General features: G+C 39.3%; 1 protein-coding gene across 3 annotated transcripts in view; it reads right to left on the bottom strand.

The window, feature by feature from the left end:
• CRYBG1 (crystallin beta-gamma domain containing 1) overlaps positions 1–14,388 on the bottom strand; it is a 191,700-nt gene that overhangs the window by 97,616 nt on the left and 79,696 nt on the right. Inside the window, exon 1 of one of the 3 annotated variants that reach the window (XM_058734848.1) lies at positions 13,101–13,118. The exons of the other annotated variants lie outside the window; for them this stretch is intronic. The gene's annotated coding sequence lies outside the window, so the exon portion shown is untranslated. Of the gene's footprint in view, positions 1–13,100; positions 13,119–14,388 lie in introns of those variants that run through there. 3 annotated transcript variants of the gene reach the window in all.

The raw sequence follows: 14,388 nt of genomic DNA, 5'->3' as shown, positions 1-14,388 counted from the left end.
TGAGCCACCCAGGTGCCCCTATCCTGCCTTTCTTATGAACTGTTTCTCAGAATAACAAAATAGTTGATGTGGGAAAGTTGTTTTAGAAAAATCCCAGCAAGGGGCACCTGGGTGGCTCAGTCAGTTAAGTGTCCGATTTCGGCTCAGGTCATGATCTCACAGTCCGTGAGTTCAAGCCCTGTGTCGGGCTCTGTGCTGACAGCTCAGAGCCTGGAGCCTGCTTCAGATTCTGTGTCTCCCTCTCTCTCTGCCTCTCCCCTGCTCATGCTGTCTCTCTGTCTCAAAAATAAATAAAAACATTAAAAAAAAAAGAAAGAAAGAAAAATCCCAGCCAATAAATGTGGATGAAATGAGTTAACAGATCTAGGCAATTGTCATCAATGGCTGCTAAGACTGTTTGGCAAAAGGCTTTGCAAAAGATGGATCAGGATGATGACACCAATCTGTACATCATGGAAAAAGAAAGATCACCTGTGACATAATTCAATAGTATATATAAAACATCACCTGTGAAATATTTCTGCAAAATTAATCTAATCAAGTTTTAATCACTGAATTATTATTTACTGTGAAGTAGTAGGGATGGAGGAAAGTGTTAAGGGACACCATGAGAATAAAACCAGTCTTCTGCATGGGAGATTCATCTCTTCTCCTTTATTTATTTATTTATTCATTCATTCATTCATTCATTCAGTTATTTATTTCTATCCAATACCCTTGAATGTGGACTCAAAAATATTTACTCTATACTTTGAGTTCTGATACAATACTTATTTATTTTCTTGCTCAAATTGTTCCACTTTGAGCTACTGGGAGCTCTTTCAGCTGGCTCCTATGTCCGTTTCACATATCTCTATCAGTGTGTGTGTGTGTGTGTGTGTGTGTGTGTTTGGCACTTTTTACATTCTGGTACTACAAGACACTCCAGGCTCATCTTGTATATTTTGGGCTCCAGTTGTACAATCAGCAAGTTTTCTAAGGAGCCCTGGTACATTTTATTGGAGAATGGCATTAGAAACCAAGATCTGGGTTCTAGGTGTGTTTGTTACTACTGGGGTATCAGTGATTCTAGGCCCTCTGAGATGACAGAGCAAGGAAATAAATATGTATACTAACTGGTATATATACAGATATATCTAAATATTTCTATATGTAACCATTTGTATCTATTTTAAACTAAACATGATGTTGGGATTCATACTGATGTTGGGATTGGCTTTTAATCCAGCTGTGGGATGGTAGGGGAGGTATAAAGGGAACAAGGTGGCCCAGAGAATGGCAAATGTTGAAACTGGATGATGTATACATAGAAGTGGAATGGTGTGGTGATCCATTATGATATTCTCTCTACTTTTGAATATGTTTTTAAATTCATATAACAAGAAAAACTTTTGTTAATACAACAGTTAAGGTTGGAGAAGGCACTTTTGGCCTCACTTCAAGCCCATTTAGTCTTCCCTTACACAACATTGTGAGCATTGCTAGTTAATTTCCAAACACATATCTAATTGAAACACTGTGAGCATTTTATGTTTTAATAAATGTTTATTTATTTGAGAGAGAGAGAGAGAGAGTGAGAATAGGGGAGGGGCAGAGAGAGAGAGAGAGAGAGAGAGAGAGAGAGAGAGAGAGAATTCCAAGTAGGCTCCACGATGTCAGCACAGACAGAGCCTAACGTGGAGCTCAAACTCACAAATTGTGAGATCATGACCTGAGCCCAAATCAAGAGTTGGACACTTAACCAACTGAACCACAAGGCACCCCACAGTTAAAACAGTTTAAAGGACTTTTTTTTAAAGTACACAGCGACAAAAGTAAGAAATTATAACAAGAAGGAAACATCTAGACAAAACTATTTAAAATAACACAGAAATGAAAATTTACTGCAATCGCAGATAGAACATACACTTCAATAAGTTCTGAGAACATTATTACTGTATATCCATAAAAAAGCTGTTATCCATAATAATCATTCTTTAAAAAAGTTTTTTTAACGTTTATTTATTTTTGAGACAGAGAGAGACAGAGCATGAGCACGGGAGGGGCAGAGAGAGAGAGGGAGACACAGAATCTGAAGCAGGCTCCAGGCTCTGAGCTGTCAGCACAGAGCCCGATGCGGGGCTCGAACTCACAAACCGCGAGATCATGACCTGAGCCGAAGTCAGACACTTAACCGACTGAGCCACCCAGGCGCCCCTATAATAATCATTCTTTATCAAGAAAAGTCTAAGTAATGTTTAGTATATTCTGTTTAAGAAAAAAAACAAAAATAAACATAGCTTTAGTTTTTATTCAAAGCAGTAAAAAATTTTAAGTTTCTAACCTACAAAGATAGACACTAAGTTATCTATAATAGTCAGTTGTCTAGAACAACTTATTCCCCAAGGATCCAGACATCCTAGTATTGCAACTCAGCTCTAGACATCCAGTTCCCCAAAATATCTAAGTAATTTATATTTTCACAAAACATACATTTTGTGTTCATGAGAGTCTGATTTAACTTAAACAGAAATTCAACAAAACCTATTCTTACCCTAGTAATTCAGTGAAGGAAAATATTACATGACAGAATTTTTTCCTTCAAATTCCATTTCTGATTAAAAATGTAAAGCAGGTATCAGCTTACGTCCACAAAAATTTTCATAGAGTACTATGCTATTTTTCTCCCCCTACAAAAGAGAAGCTAAGCCTAGGCATGTCGATATGCCTAGGTTCAGAGTAAATATGTTTGCTTTAAAATATCCTGAATCAGTGAATTTTTTATTGGTCAGCTCAATCTGTTGAAAGAAATGTTTGGGATGCCTGGCTGGCTCAGTCAGTAGAGCATGGGATTCTTGATCTTCGGGTTGTGAGTTCAAGCCCCACATTAGGCACAAAGCTTACTGAATTAAAAAAAAAATGTTTTGACACTTACTATTAAACTTCTCTCCCTAAATTTGACCAAAGATCAGAGACAGGGGGTGAAAGATTCCTTTTTATCTATTCTATTGTCTATTATGTATTTTTTATTTCTATCCTTTTTGCCTAATGTCTGCAAATCAACAGGACTGTCTTTCTATTTTTAGTGCCTGGCATAAGCAGGGCACTCTAGGGATAAAACATGCTTTGGGAAGGGGAGAAGCTTGGAAAACTGAAATCACCCAGAGGCTGCCTCCTCACTTCCTGCTGAGACACCCCACACACCCCACACGTCACCTGGCTATTAGTGCTGTAGACTTCTTGGGATAATAATTTGCATTCAAGAGATTGTGCCAAGCACTTCCCCAAGATGACTCTTGTTGGGGTGTGATGTTCCTGAAATTAACCCCATACTTCTTTACTGATCTGGTGCACAAAAGCTTCTTGGTTCCTTTGAATAATTTCTACAGAAGACTAAAATAGATATGATCCTGTAGAAGTATGAAAGCAGAAACCAGGGTCCACCTGGGTGGCTCAGTTGGTTAAGTGTCCAACTCTTGATTTCAGCTCAGGTCATGATCTCACAGCTCATGGGATGGAACCCCAAGTTGAGTTCCGTGCTGATAGTGCAGAGTCTGCTTGGGATTCTCTCTCTCCGTCTCTCTGTCCCTCCCCTGTGCGCGCTCTCTCTCTCTCTCTCTCAGAATGAATAAGCAAATAAACATTAAACAACAACAACAACAAGAAAGAAACCAGGCTAGCATAACCTATCAGCAGACAAGGCAGGTACCTATAAAATGCCTGCAAAGAAGACCCACACACTGATGTTCTGTCATTCCTGGTGTTAGGATGATACTTCCTTTAAGGACAAGATTTGTCTGCTCTTTGTTTATAGGATTTACCAGAAACTTAGGAAGGGGAGGCCAAGTTGCAGGATTAGCCCTGCTCCCTGACTACCAATGTATCTTTCAGACTTCATAGACTTCCTTAAGAAGGAAAGGTTCAGGTAACTTCTCTCTAAAGACCAGAAATCACATGATGCATTTTCCTTCCATGTCACCATGCCATACCCCCCCCCCCTTTCTTGCTAGTCCCTCTTATCCAGCCTTCAACCATGCCAGGAGAGAGTAGTGTCCTTTCATGTGAAAAACCACAATGATGGAACCAAAATACTGCAAGAACAACATGTATTTGGGGCATTTCCATTTGGCTGTCTTCAGTAGTACAGTATATTGATTCCACCATGCAGAAACCCAAGTTCAGTCTGAGAACGAGGAATTACAAGATTCTTTTTTTAAAAAAATTTTTAAAAATTTAAACATTTTAAAAATTTAAAAATTTTAAATGTTTTATTTATTTTTGAGAGAGAGAGAGACAGAGCATGAGTGGGGGAGGGGCATAGAGAGAGGGAGATACAGAATCCAAAGAAGGCTCTAGGCTCTGAGCTGTCAGTGCAGACCCCAACTCAGGGCTCAAACCAGCAAACTGCGAGATCCTGACTTGAGCTGAAGTTGGATGCTTAACCAACTGAGCCACCCAGTTGTCCCCCAAGGTTCTTTATTGAGCCCAGCAACACACTCTTTGGAGTCTAAGCACCAACACCCTTGCTTTTCCTTGTTTGCAAAGCAGAGATAATGACACCAACTCAGGGACTCGTGCATGAGCTAATTAATGATTGCACAGTGCTAAATAGAAGGAGGCTTCATGGTAATATGTTCTTTTAGGAGTGACACATGTTGATTATACTGTGTGAGAGCCCAGCAAAGCTGCCATCAATTACTTTAAGAAAGGTGGTCTATGTAGATCCACCCTATTTCATTTTATGACGATATCCTTGATTTTTGGTTTTCTGCCCCTAGATTCATCTTTGTAATAGTGCAGAATTATTTTATTTCTATTTCTTATTTAACTCCTTACCTGTGGCTGGCTAGCAATCAGTTCAATTTCTCCGGGTGTGTTACAGAGAGTTGTGTTTACCAGGCTGTTGATGGACAGACTGAAGCTCCCTGTCACCGAGGAGAAGTCCAGGAGTGGCCTGGCAGCCTAAGTGCTCCACAGAGGGGCTGTGTCCTCCCCTGTCAGCACAAGCGAGGGCTTGCTGCCCCTGCATGGGTAGACTCTGGGGGCTGTGAGGCAGAGTTGCCAAAGCTGTTTGCTACCAAACTGGTTCCTGACCAAAAATATTGACTTTCTGTACATGAAATAGCTATAAAGAAAGATTGGGTTATTTTTTTTTTCCTTTAATGCCATTAATTGGGGCAGTGGATGAGAAGGCTGTATAACAAGGGAACAAAACAGGTTTTGGACTCAGCTGCCTAGGAAACATCACAGGGATATTAATCCCAACAGTTATAAACTGTAGGAAAGAGACACAATGTGCTGTACTTACTGTGTCAAATTAAAATTAATAAATCAAATCAAATTAAGGAAATTGAGCTGCAGAATACCTACTAAGCATTAAGCAGACATTGGGAAATAAAATAACTAAGGAAATTAAGTTGAAAAGGGTACAGAGAAAAATTTATTTATTCATTCAACATTTATTGATCACCTAGTATAAATCAGCCATTGTGCTAGGAATGGGGATACAGTGGTGAACAAGAAACAAAAATCCCTGTTTACATCATGAGGGAGAAAGACAATAAATGAGCAAAGAGAGGAGCAGGAAAATATAGTAATATGAACTATGCAGATAACTCATGTAGGATGAGGTGATCATAACTTAATGTCTTTTCTTCAGAGATGACATTTAAGCTAAGTTATGAAGGACAAGATGGAACCGTCCCGTGAGTACAGGGGGAAGTGTGTTCCAGGACAAATAAGCAGGGAGAGTCAAAAGCTCAAGGCAAGGGGCGCCTGGGTTGCTCAGTTGTTAAATGTCCAACTCTTGATTTTGGCTCAAGTCATGATCTCAAGGCTTCATGGATTCAAGCCCCACATCAGGCTCTGAGCTGTCAGCACAGAGCCTGCTTGCGATTGTCTCTCCCTCTCTCTGCCCCTCCCCAGCTCGCGCTCTGTCTCTCTCAAAATACATAAATAAACTTAAAAGAAAAAATCTCAAGGCAAGATAGAGTCCTGCAAGCCAAGTAGCTGCTCCAGTGTGGCTGGAGCACAACAAGGGGGTGAATTTAAGTTACTCAGGGGCAGGAGACGGTTCACGAAAGGCCTGTAAGCCCGCTTGACCACTGGAGAGCTCTCTTCCAAGTGTGATGGGAAGTCATTGGAGATTTGCAAGCAAAGACATAGTAGGATCTGATTCATGCCTTTTAGATGACTGTGGTGCTCTGTACAGAGAGATTTGTAGGTATTAGAGTACAGGAGACGAATCCAGGGGACCAGTGAGGAGACTTGCAGTTATGATGTTAGACAGTCCTGCGAGAGTTACTACTTGCTTGTTATTTGGGAAAGCTAATGACAAAGGATCATGTTGTGTGCATCTATAAGTCTGCCGGGAGAATCAAAATATTCTTTTTTTGTGGATTAGGAAATTTCAGACTGCATTGAACAGCAAGAGAGCCATGGACAAACACTTCTTTATGCACATGTGGACTGTAGAGTTATGATGTTTAAGTCATCCTGGCTACTCCAAACTCTTCTCCACACTCCCAAACCACCCTCTTCTCAATCATCACTTTTTCCCCAGACCCATTTCTGGAGGTAGTAACTATTTTGTTCTCTACAAAAAAAAGTAAAACTCCTCAGTGTGAGTTTTTTCTTGTGTCAATTTCACATTCGGATACTTCCTTAGTTTGGGAAGATGTGTCTCCGCTCCCTTCCAAAGCTTCTCCCCTCCACTTGTCTGAAAATCTGCTTGTCAACCAGTTTGACCCTCTGAAATGATTGCCTCATTCTGAAGCATTTTTAGTATTATCTCTTCTCCTTTGTTCTCTTCTCTGCTTCTAAAACTGCCTAGTTTGTCCTATCTTGATGGGCAGTCCTGCCCTCTGTGCTGCTACCCTGTTGTGAGTCTGCAACATTCCCCTTTCTGGTCTCTGCCTCTCCTCCAACTTGTAAATAAACATCAGCCTCCCTCTCCAGTTCCCAGTGCCCACACCGCTCTACTCCCATAACCTTCAAGAACTGTATGGATTCAACCATATCTTTCTTTTTGCCAAATCCTTTATCTGCTTCAACTTACCTATTTCTTGATTTCCCTCCTTTACTTTCTCTTTGTGCAAACTTTATGTTTCTCTTTTTAAGTTTATTTTTTTTGATGTTTATTGATTTTGGAGAGAGAGAGAGAGACAGAGAGACAGCGAGAGAGACAGAGTATGAGCAGGGGAGGGACAGAGAAAGAGGGAGACATGGAATCTGAAGCAGGCTCCAGGCTCTGAGCTGTCAGCACAGAGCCTGATGTGGCACTTGAACTCACAAACCCTGAGATCATGACCTGAGCTGAAGTTGGACCCTTAACCAACTGAGCCACCCAGGCTCTACCACCTTCCCCACCCCCTTTTTAAGTTTAACCATTCATTAAATCTCTCACCATTTATTCAACACTTACAGATGACTCCCAGTTATGTAGGATTCTGTAAAGTCCCTCACTGGCATTCTGTCTCTAAACTTACTACAGGTCCACAGTCCCTTATGCAAAGCCCCTATCAGGGCTAGAAATATTTTAAAAGTAAAAATCTTCAGATTTTGGAAAAGTAAATATATACCATAATGCATTAATATGTGCAGCAAAACTGTATGACAATTCACGCCAAGTGGGATAATTAAAGACAATGAATTGCCTCATAAAAGTTTAGGTCAGATTTTGCTGACAAATGAGTTTAGATATCAATACACAAAAGGAAGGAAGGAAGGAAGGAAGGAAGGAAGGAAGGAAGGAAGGAAGGAAGGAAGGAGGGAAGGAGGGAAGGGAGGAAGGGATAAGGAAAGAAAGAAAGAAAGAAAAAGAAAGAAAGAAAGAAAAGAAAAGAAAAGAAAAGAAAAGAAAAGAAAAGAAAAGAAAAGAAAAGAAAAGAAAAGAAAGAGACTAAAAGAAAATGTGGAAGGTTTTGAGTTTCTAATTTGTTCTGAGACTATCTCAGGTCTATTTTCTCTATACTGTTTTTTCTGTTACTTTAAAACTTTCTAACTGGTTTCCAAGTTACTACTTGAAAGTCAACATTTTCTAAAAAGAAACAATCCATTTTTCTTGCAAGCTGTTTTCCTTTCTGAAGAATTTCACTTTCTACTAGAAACATCATTTCTTAAAGCCTCCTAAACTAAAAACCTTAGATTCTTTTTGCTCCATCCACTTTGTCTCCTATATATTATCTGTCATCAAATCTCTTGACCTCAGCCCATTCAACAGCCTCTATCTTAATACAAGCCTATGCTGGTTTAACAGCCTTTTGGGCAGTTTCTGAGATTCTAGTCTCCATCTGTGATCCTTAAACCCCACCTTTCCATCGCACCAGGAATATCAATGGCACTACCTCTGAAATATTTCATTCATCATGAATGCTTCTTTGCTCAAGAACTTATAGCACTTTCTCTGTCTATATTTAAAGATTGGCCCCAGGGCACCTGGGTGGCTCCATCAGTTAAGCGTCTGACTCTTGGTTTTAGCTCAGGTCATGATCTCACAGTTTGTGAGTTCAAGCCCCATATGGGGCTCCACACTGTCACTCCACACTATGACAGTGTGGAGCCTACTTGGGATTCTCTCTCTCTGCACCCTCCCCTCCTCAAAATAAATAAATAAACTTTGAAAAGAAAAAGATTGGGCCACACTCCACATTTATTCCTGAATAAAGTTCTACTTCCTAAGGTTCCTTTCTGTATCATTCTAACCAAACACATGGTACTTTGATTTATCTTCTTATGAGATCAACTACCACCTTAATTCTGATGCCTTTCCTAATTGTAAGATAGAACAACTTGATATCAAATGTAACTGACATACTGTATTTTATTTTTTTGTCTTAAATAAAATTTGTCCTTCCTTTTAGTCTTGTTTTAGGGTAAGTTGTTGGTAGTTTGTGACTGAGTTAGTTGGGTACTCCCAACAATTCCTTTTTCATTCCCTTCCATTTTCACTGTAAGGAGAAACTCCCAAGGTACCTCATTAACAAGCATGAAATGAATAAGTAAATAGCACATGTATCAAACATAAGGAACAAAGCTTAAGCCACTGGCAGAATGTTAACATTAAAATTGCAGAAGTACTAGGGAATTTAGTGAGCTCTGAATGAATGCTGAGTACATGGGTATTGAATCTCTTTCTTGATTTTGTATACTTTGACCTTCTAGTGCTTGTTTCCTCCTGTAATCTACCTACTAATTCTTTCATTACTAATTATGCTGTGAAAATAGCTGTTCCATTTAGTACTTGGGGTAACAGTCAGTGAATATTTACTCACAAACTTGAAAATATTTGCTATCTCAAATATCATTAAAAAAAATTTTAAGTACAAGGGACCTAGCTGGCTCAGTTGGAAGAGCATGTGACTCTTGAATTTGGGGTCATGAGTTTGAGCCCCATGTTGGGCACAGAGATTACTTAAATAAAAAAAAAAACTTAAAAAAAGAGTGATTCTATAAACTACAGAAAACAGTATTGACAAGCAGCTTATTCTGTTTTAAAAAGTAACTACAAGATACAGTTGGGCTAGGTAAAATACAGAGCAGAAAAGATCTGTATGGGGGACATATAAATAAGGAGTTAATGAGATCAATGTGATGTAAAGTTGTTTTAAAAGGCAATATGAGGGGCACTGGGTGGCTCAGTCAGTTAAGCTTTTGACTCTTGGTTTCTGCTCAGGTCATGATCTCACGGTTCATTGGTTTGAGCTCCACATGGAGCCCCACATAGAGTTTTGCACTGGGCTCTGTGCTGACAGCATGGAACCTGCTTGGGATTCTTTTTCTCCCTCTCTCTCTGTCCCTCCCTCATGGGAGCATGCTCTCTCTCTTTCTCTCTCAAAATAAATAAACTTAAAAAATAAATAAAAGGCAGTATGATGAGATGAGTTAATAAAATTGTTACATGAAATGACAGATACTAGAGGCGGAAGAACATGATATGTAATCTAGTCAAATTGTTATGATTTTTCCAGGGGTAAAACATTTTATTCAAAAGAAATTGTACAGAGATTCAGCCATATATAGAAAACAGATATAAGGGAACTTCCCTGAGTGAGGACATGGCATGAATCTTGCAAGCCTGAGTTCATCTCCCATCTACCTCTCCATCCATCCTTTCTCCCTGTTGCACCCCCTGAGGCACCTCAGAGGATCCCTAGGGTTGTGCAGAGCACTATCTAATCCAGCACACATCACCTAATTTACAAATATAAAAGCTGGTGCCCAGGAAGCATAATAACCTACCGAGGCTAATGCAGCTGGCCTAAAGAAGGGCTGGAGTCAGAGCTCTGGTCTTTTGGCTACATTCAGGGCTGTCTAATTCACTTTCCTGGTCATTGCATTTCCATGTATTGAGTGTCTTTTATATGCCAGACACCGCATTAGGTGTAAATGAGAGGGGAATGCCCTGCCCAGGAGGGCTAGTGAAGAAGAGATATGTTTCTGAAAACATTTAGAGATGGATGGATGTTGATCAGGCATAATTTTTTACATTCACAGATACTTAATAGATTACCATAGCCAGTTCAGACTATTACAGTTTTAAAATAAAAAATCAGGGGCACCTGGGTAGCTCAGTTGGTTAAGTGTCCAAGTTTGGCTCGGGTCACGATCTCACAGTCTGTGAGTTCAAGTCCTGCATTGGGCTCTGTACTGACAGCTCAGAGCCGGGAGCTTGCTTTGGAGTGTGTGTCTCCTTCTCTCTCTGCCCCTCCCCCGCTCACACTGTCTGTCTGTCTGTCTCTTTTTCTCTCAAAAATAAACATTTAAAAAAAATAAAATAAAACAGAAAATCAAAGAGGGGTTTTTTAAAGGCATTTATCATTGTTATAACATATAACATTTATCATTTTATAAAATACCAGGAAAAAATTCAATATTTTGAATTAACATGTATCTTTTGGTGGAACTTCACTTAGTTGCTAAACTCATAGAAGTTAATATATCCTAGAAGTATTCTGATATTCTGTCTAGTCATTTTAGGCAAAGGTTATGAGAGAACTCACAGGGCAAATTCCCCTGTGCTGGTTTGAATGATACCACCACGAACAGGGGGATGCTTTAAATGAGTTTTAGCGTCAATGCCAAAAACAGCCCCTACTTCCCTCATTCTCTAAGTTAGCCATTCTTCATTTTAAGATTCTAATAAAACAAAATCAAATGGTGAAAATGTCCTCATTATTTAGGGTTCTTATTTGGACCATCATGGTGAATTGTATGTTCAGACCCTCATCCTAAGTCAGCAGGCAATTAGGTTCGATGATACAACATGATGATGCCAGTTGCCTTGGAGAGATTCCTTTTTTTTTTTTTTTGCCATATTTGTCATAATCACAGAGATCTCTCAGAATCACATGGTACCTAAGTACTCTAAGCATATAAGGTAGCATTATCTGTTTGTCCTCCACTCACAACTCTTTGTTTTTCCTTATGTTCTTCCATGATGCTGGTTAGAAGTCATTAAAAATATTCCCTGGTAGCTGATCATTACTGATTAGTAATTATCAAAGGACATAAATCTATGCACAGTGAATTTTTTACCTTTCTACACATGGTTTTTGACTAAAGCTTCCAAAAGAGAAAGTCATCAGGTGCAATAGCAGAGAGAAGCCAAAGCTTTGCAAAGAAGAAATAACAGTAAAATCAATAGACATGGGAATAAACACAGAATAATTAATATACTAGTCCCTTCCCTCTAGTCTTGAAATAAAAAACAGCTATGAGGGTCCATCTGAGTGATGTGGTCAGCAAACTGCCAACTTCAAATGTTTTACTCTACTTTCTTTTTATTATTATTTTTTAAATTTTTATTTATTTTTGAGAGAGAGAGAGAGAGAGAGAGAGAGTGTGTGTGTGTGTGTGTGAGCAGGGGAGGGGCAGAGAGAGAGGGAGACACAGAATATGAAGCAGGCTCCAGGCTCTGAGCTGTCAGCACAGAGCCCGACATGGGGCTCGAACTCACGAACTACGAGATCATGACCTGAGTTGAAGTCAGACAGTTAACAAAATGAGCCACCCAGGTGCCCCTGTTTTACTCTACTTTGGACTGTCACTTCAGCATTTAAATATTCTTCAAAAGTATATGTGTGTAACACACAAACATATCTATCTATGTACCTGTCTCTCTCTCTCCCTCTCTCTCTCATATATATATATATATATATATATATATATATATATATCTCATACAAACACACACACATATATATTTAAATCTAATACCTATTTCATTAAATTATGGGTTTTAGTGTAATCAGTACCCTGGAGAAAAACAATAGATTAGAAGTGTGCGGGGCATGCTTTTCTTAGAGCACATTACAAAACTCGTCTGACATATACATTCTGCACATTCCATTCCAAAAGCTTCAAAGCCATCATGTGAAAACAAAACAAATATATATCATAGGTGAACAAGAGAGGGATAAATAAGCATCAAAGGTGAGCACGGGTTGGTAGGGATGGCCACCCCACATTTTACAAAGTAACACAACAGATTTAATACTAAAACAGCACACTGACTTTTACAAACAGGGACTGGGGATAACAAGTAACCATCAGGGTTGGCCTTGATTCACCTCTCAATCTTATGGCAACATCATCTGTCAAAGCAGGTACACAAAAGGCAATTCTGAGCTGTTGATCTGGAATCTTAAGCTAATCATTCTACTTCTTAAAGCACCTTTATGTGATTTATTAATATCTGATTCAAATAAGAACTTGGCATACTGCAAAGAAACCCAGCCCAAAGCAAAGCAGCTTTTGAGAGAGAATAAAGTAGCTTGGTTCTTTCCCATCATTGAAGTTCTGAAAAGCCTAGAGAAGGGACAACTAAGTCTCAGAGAACAGTCCCCAGCAGGAGCCACCTTCACAGGCATTTACTTTGCTGGTTAAGCTCTAACCGATTGCAAGATCACCATTTAACACCCAGAAAAAAATAAAAGGTATCTAAGTGAATATGTTAATAAATAGCACCCAGGATACCTGCAAATATATGAAACTAGAATGGCCTTAGCCCTGCATGATAGTAATAGATACTGATTCACAATCACAAACCTCATTCTCAAACATTATAAAAGACACATTGGACAAGTCAGTGACCCAGAAGGATTCCCTCAGCAAGGACTTACCTCAAGATCCCGGTCATAGTCCCTGTTTCTGGTATTTTCACATCTATTCCGGGAGTCAGGATACCTATTCCGATACTCAATGCTCCTGCTGTGATTATTAGCACACCCATTGCACCTGCCACAGCCACAACCACAGCAGGTTCGAGCCCCCATCGAGGTTCTGGATGGGACCAGTCTTCAGATTTTTCTCAAGAGAGAATAAGAAGTGGAGTGGAGAAGTGGAGTCCAGAACTACCTCTAGAACTTATGGTCCAAATGCTGTCAGAGTGCAACCAGAGGCCTTTGTTCTCAACAAAAGAAGGGATCCCCAGTGAGGGATTTCTGACCTACTATGACATGAAAAACTCTTCATCAATTCCAAAGTGACAAACCCCCGATTTTTCACCTCTCCATCCAAAATGATGATATGATCCTCTCTCAAAGTCCTCACGAAAACAAATGAGCATCACTGGCCAGTGACTCCTCTTTATTATGGGTATGATGTCACAAAAGCTTTAATTTCCCCTTGTACTGCATTAGCTGTAGGAATTCAGTTTGAAATTTAAGGATGTCAGAGAACAATAACAGTAATTATTACTTATAGAGAGCTTTGTATATGCCCCAGGCTTTCCAATCATTAGTGATTCCTTATAGCAAGCCAGGCATGTTGGTTAGGATGATCACCACCCAGGATTCTGGAAGGAAATGGATCTGTCTTGACTAGAGTTGAAAACAGAATCCCAAAGGACTTTAACTTAAATGTTTTCAGTTTAAACGTTTGATGCTTTGAGTCTAAGATTGTTGTAAATATTTTTAATAGCAAGTGCAAGAAACTTATTTGAAGAAAGGGACTGAAAGATATGCAGGAGCAGAACAGGAATGAATGATAGGAAAGAGCGTTTCGATTACTCTTCTGAGACCTTCATTTAATTCCATTGCATGCAGGACCAGAAAACAATTCAGGAGTCCCCCTCTTGATATCCCCTCTCCAGTAAGGGCAGAGAAGCATTCAGGGTTTTCACTACTTAATAGCTCCTCCCACGCAAGACCCCCGCCATTTACATCCCCACAAATATAACAAACTTAAACCCTAGTTGGATAACAGAACAAAGTTATTTAAACAGAAGAAGCACACAAAAAGATTAAAATGTCTCATACAAGAACACAGTTTTTATCAATTATGAATACCAATGATAATTAATTTATCACGATATCTTCAGCAAGATAAACAATCCAATACAAAAATGAGCAAAGAACATGAAAAGACAATTCACTGAAAGAATATAAGTGGCCAAAAAACAACAACAAA

This window comes from Neofelis nebulosa, chromosome 6 (assembly GCF_028018385.1).
Source record: "Neofelis nebulosa isolate mNeoNeb1 chromosome 6, mNeoNeb1.pri, whole genome shotgun sequence".
NCBI classification, from domain to species: domain Eukaryota; kingdom Metazoa; phylum Chordata; class Mammalia; order Carnivora; family Felidae; genus Neofelis; species Neofelis nebulosa.
This window is presented reverse-complemented; position numbering and strand designations above follow the sequence as displayed.